We start from the raw sequence: 6,000 nt of genomic DNA on the forward strand, positions 1-6,000 counted from the left end.
CTGCCACTAGATAAGCTACACCATGGGTGTGGGTGTTAACAATCCACATATTGGAAAGTAGTAAATCCACACACAAGGTAGAAACAGACTGCTACTTCCATTATATATATGATTGTGTATGGTTACATAAAATCAACTGTTTTCCATAATGGCTCCACTAATTTATATTTCCAGTAATAGTATGAAAATAAAGTGGGCAGTCAGTAGTGGCATATGCCTTTAATCCAGCACTTGGGAGGCAGAGACCAGTGCATCTCTGACTTCCAGACCAGCCTGGTCTACAGAGCAGAGGACAGCAAGTGCTATTACACAGAGAAACCCTTGTCTCCAAAAGACAAAATAAAATAAAAGTGTGAAAATAGTCACTTTCCTCCACATCCTCACTGGTGCATTATTCTTTTTTGTTTGTCTTTCGAGACAGGATTTCTCTGTGTAACAGTCCTGGCTGTCCTGGACTCTCTTTGTAGACCAGGCTGGTGCCTTCTTCTGGCCTGCAGGCACACATACAGACAGAATGCTGTATACATAAATAAATCTTTAAAAAAAAAAAAAAAAAGTCGGGCATGGTGGTGCACACCTCTAATCCCAGCACTCCGGAGGCAGAGACAGGTGGATTGCTGTGAGTTTAAGGCTAGCCTGGTCTACAAAGCGAGTCTAGGACAGCTAAGATAACACAGAGAAACTCTGTCTCAAAAAAATTTTTTTATTTTAGCTGGGTGGCGCACACCTTTAATCTCAGCACATGGGAGGCAGAGGCAGGCAGATCACTGTGAGTTCAAGGCCAGCCTGGTCTACAAAGTGAGTCCAGGACAGCCAAGGCTACACAGAGAAACCCTGTCTCGAAAAACAGCAAAACAAAACAAAAACCCTGCCTCCTCTCTCTTCCCGCCCCCTCCCCTATCTCTTTGTGTTGCACCCTGAGTAGCTTCCCTTTCCTCCCGTGAGAGTTGGGCATGTCCTACTATGTCAAATATGCTCTGATTCCTCACCTTTTCTGCCCTGTGTACATCAGCGTGTCCATGTCCATTGGTGTCATCCTTCTCCAGGCCATGGTTAGGCGGCCATGTTGGTGAGACTTCATGGGCTTAACTTCTGACATTTTTAGGAGACAATCTTCTACAGTCCCTGCTCCTCTGGCTGTTTCTTTTTCTCCTCTTCTCTCCTTTCTTTAGACAGGGTTCACTATGTAGCCCTGGCTATCCTAGACTCGCTTTGTAGACCAGCCTGCCCTCAAACTCACAGCAATCCTCTGCCTCCCAAGTGCTGGGATTAAAGTCGTGCACCTCCACCCTGGCTGCTGCTCTGGCCTTTACACTCATTCTACTTCCTCTCCTCAGCGACCCCTGAGCCTTATGTATTGTGGTTGTAGGCGTATCCGTTGGGACGGAGCTCCACAGCTTGTGGGAAGGACTGTAAGCTTTGTCACAGGTGAAAGCAGTCTTGGCAGGCTTTACCCTTGGACACACCATGAATACCTTGAGATAGACTGAGTGGAGCCATCCTGGGCCTGGAATTCAGTAAGCAGACCTGGGGACTCCACCTGGACTATTGCTTTTCTAATCGACCCTCAATGGGAGAAGGAGACCACCCTTCACCCGTGACACAGGCAGGCAGAGAGGAGAGAGCAGCAGCAGTTCAGACCAGGCTTGAGCGTACGTGCATCAGCGAACAGGCTGGACCAGCACGCAGGCCAGAGACACCTAGGGACCTGTCCCATGGAACAGATACCGGAAGGTTCACTCTTTTTTTTCCCTTTAACCTTTTTTCCCTCTTGTGTAAGCTAGTTGGGTTGTATAATAAAGTTTAATTATTAAGAAACAGAGCCTACAAGTGGCACCCAATGTGGGGTTTGAACCCACAACCCTAAGATTAAGAGTCTTGCTCTACTGACTGAGCTAAATAGCTCTCCATTTTGATTGGGTGTTGGGGTAAAATCGTTTTATTTGGTTTGTGTGTATGCATGATTTGTCCTCATGTATGTCTGTGGCCTGCCTGCTGCCTGAGGAGACCAGAAGAGAGAGATCCCCTAGGACTGGAGTTATAGACAGTTGTGAACTGCCATTGGGTGCTGGGAATCGAATCCAGTCCTCTGGAAGAACAGCCAGTTCTCTTAACCGTAAAGCTCCTCTCCAGCCCATGCACCATCTTTTTCTATATATAATTCTAACAAGCCTGAGGTGAAATCCCAGTGCATCTTCTCTTGCTATGCTGTGGTGCTGGAGAGGCAGGCAACCCAGGGCCTCCTGCATGTGAGGCAAGCACTCTACCATTAAACTGCCATCGCCAGTGTGCCTCACTGTAGTTTTTGTTTACATTCTTCTGATTCTTAGTGATACTGAGCATTTTTTTCATACACCTGTTGGCCATTTTTATGTCTTTTGAGAGAGAGATAATGACGGTCTTACTATTTCACCCAAGCTGTGGTGATCTTGCTCAGCCAGCATCCTGTGTAATTAGGACCACAAGTGTATGCTACCAACCTCAGATCTGGATGTCTCTAGAGAAATTTCTGCTTTAAACCTTTCCTTCCCCCCCCCCCCCCCGCTCATTACTGTTGGGATAAAACTGAGACCACAAAGCATGGTGTATGCCAGGGAAACACTACCACTGAGCTACACCACAGCGCTCTCCCTCTCTCTCTCTCTCTCTCTCTCTCTCTCTCTCTCTCTTAATTTTGTATGTGTAACACATGCCTGCATACATCAGAAGAGAGCATCAGATCCCCTAGAACTGGAGTGGAAACTCTTGGAATCTACAAGGATGACTCTAGAGAAGACTCCAAGTAAGGGGGGGGGATACAGAGCCTGAACCAGCCACCTTCTGTAACCAGGCAAGGCTTCCAGTGTTGGTATTGGGACACCAACCCAAATGCAAAACTTTCGAACTATAATTTATCCTACCTGCAAGATGTGCTGCCGTAATGGGGACAAAGAACTTGTAAGAGTGGCCAACCAATAACTGGTCCAATTTAAGGCCCACTCTATGAGAGGGAGCCCACATCTAACACTGTCTGGATGGCTGGGAACCAGCGGCTGGATAGCCCAGAGACCTAGGAGAGACCAAACACAACTGGCAAGGGGGAAAAAGTCAATGAAAAGATCTCCTGATGCTATTATGCTATCATAAATTGATGCTTAGCCGAGTCATCATCAGAGAGGCAGCATCCAGCGTCTGATGGGAGCAGATGCAAAGACCCACAGCCAAACAGTAGGAAGATCTCAGGGCACCTCACAGACAGAGGGAGGAAGGATTACAGGAGCCAGAGGGGTCAAGGACACCACAAGAACATGGCCCACAGAATCAACTAAGCAGGGCTCTCATAGGAGCTCACAGGGACTGAAGCAACAATCAGGGAGCCTGCATGGGTCTGAGCTAGGACCTCTGCAGAGAGGTATGGTTGTGTAGCTGTGGTTTTGTGGGACTTCTAACAGTGAGGCTAGGGGGTGTCGCTGACTCTGACCGCCCTTGGGATCCTTTTCCTACTATTGGATTGCCTTGTCCAGCCTTCTTGTGAGAGTTTGTGCCTAGTCTTATTGTAACTTTTTATGCCATGTTGGATTGATTAATATCCCTGGTAGGCCTTCTCTTTTCTAAAGGGAAAGAGAGGAGGAGTGGATCTGGAGAAGACAGGAGGTGGGAAAAGTAGGAAGGGAAACTGAGGCAGGGATGTAATATACGAGAGAAAAATAAAAGAAAAATGTATATGTGTACCTCATACCTGCAGGAGTGCTGTTGTTTTATAAAATGAAAATCCCAATTGTTCGATTTTACCAATAAAGAAAGAATCAGGAGGGGCTGAAGAGATGGCTCAGTGGTTAAGAGCACTGACTGCTCTTCCAAAGGACCTGGGGTTCAATTCCCAGCACCCATAAGGCAGCTCACAACTATCTGTAACTCCAAGATCTGATACCCTCACACAGATATACATGCAGGCAAAAATACCAATGCACATAAAATAAAAATAAATTAATTTAAAAAAAAATCAGGAGCCGCTGGTCATGGTGGCACAGGTCTTTAATCCCAGCACTCAGGAGGCAAAGGCAAATGGATTGTTGTGGGTTCGAGGCCAGTCTGGCCTACAAAGTGAGTCCAGGACAGCCAAGGCTATACAGAGAAACCCTGTCTCTAAACAAAACAAAAGAAAACAAAAAAACAAATTGGCGGTGCATGCCTTTGATCCCAGCACATGAGAGGTAGAGGCAGACAGATCTCTGTGAGTTCAAGGCCAGCCTGGTCTACAAAGTGAGTTCCAGGACAGCTAGAGCTGTTATACAGAGAAACCCCATCTTGAAAAACCAAAAACCAACCAAACAACAACAAAGATCCAGGAGCCAGATGCTGGAGTGAAAACCTGCTAGCTCAGAGAGGCCAAGAAAGCACCCAGCTGACCTTCCTACTCAGATCACATCTTAGAGGAAAAAGCCCAAAAATCTCACTAGTGCAGCTGACAGCCCAAGAGGAAAAGGCCAAAACCCCAGGGCCAGAGGCTTGCTAGCTCAAAGCTAAAAAAAACCTCCTTCTTCTCCCCGCTGTCTTAAGTACCCTTCATCTCAAAATCTCTCTTACTCTTTAATCCCTGTCAGCTGTTTTCTTGCTCTGCCTCTTGACCTAGCGTTATATATTAAATCCTGTGTACAGAAAGCTCTTAAAGGTATGTGCTAGGAGCCAGGCATGGTGGCACATACCTTTAATCCCAGCACTCGGGAGGCAGCGGCAGGCAGATTGCTATGAGTTCTAGGCCAGCCTGGTCTACAAAGTGAGTTGAGGATAGCCAGGGCTACACAGAGAAACCCTGTCTTGAAAAAAAAAAAAAAAGGTGTGCGTTAGGGCTGAAGCACTCCAAATAAGAAAGAAATCTGTACAGTTCGGGGTTCCCAGTGGGATCAAGTATCCTGCACCAGAGCCCTCAAAAATCAGAAGAGGGCACCAGATCCCCTGGAATTACAGGTGGTTATCAGCTGCCATGTGTGTTCTAGAAACCACCTCAGGTCGTCTTGTAAGAGCAACAAATGCTCTGAAGCACGAAGCTATCTCTCCAGCCCTGTCTTTGCCCATATTTTATTGAGTTATTTTCTTACTATTTAGTAAGGTCTTTATATTTTTCGGTTAATCCTTTTTAGAAATGTGTTTTCTCACACTCAGTGGACAATCTCGTCCCCGGGTTGATTTGATTGTTTCCTTTGTGTGGGAAGATCTTTGTTGTAATCACCTTTACAAATTTTTTTCTTCAGTTTATTTTTATGTGCATTAGTGTTTTGCCTGCGTATATGTCTATGTGGGGTGTCAGATTCCCTAGAACTGCGCTTACAGGCAGGTGTGAGCTGCCATGTTGGTGTTGGGAATTGAACCAGGATCCTCTGGAAGAGCAGCCAGTGCTCTTAACCTCTGAGCCATCTGTCCAGCCATTTACATTTATATATATATATATATATATATATATATATATATATATATATATATATATATATATATATTTTATTATTATTTTTTTTTTTTTTTGGTCTTTTGAGACAGGGTTTCTCTGTAGCCTTGGCTGTCCTGGACTCGTATTTATATATTTTTAATTTTTGGTTTTTTTGAGACAGGGCTTCTCCTTATTCCCTTGTTTGTCCTGCACTAGCTTTGTAGACCAGGCTGGCCTCAAACTTACAGAGATCTGCCTGCCTCTGCCCCTCTGAGTGCAGGGATTACAGGTGTGCTCCACCATGCCTGGCTTTAATATATACCTACATTTTAAAAAAGATTTATTTATTATTTATATAGTGCTCTGCCTACATGTACACCTGCAGGCCAGAAGAGGGTATCAGATCACATTATAGATGGCTGTTAGTCACCATGAGGTTGCTAGGAATTGAACTCAGGGCCTCTGGAAGAGCAGGTGCTCTTAACCTCTGAGCCACCTCTCCAGCCCTTTAATATATATTTTAATGTACGTGTGAGTACTTGCACATGTTTACTTTTTTTTCCCTGAGAGAGAGGGTTTCTCTGTGTATCCTTGGC

Source organism: Acomys minous (genome assembly GCF_964271855.1).
Source record: "Acomys minous genome assembly, chromosome: 12".
Lineage (NCBI taxonomy): Eukaryota > Metazoa > Chordata > Mammalia > Rodentia > Muridae > Acomys > Acomys minous.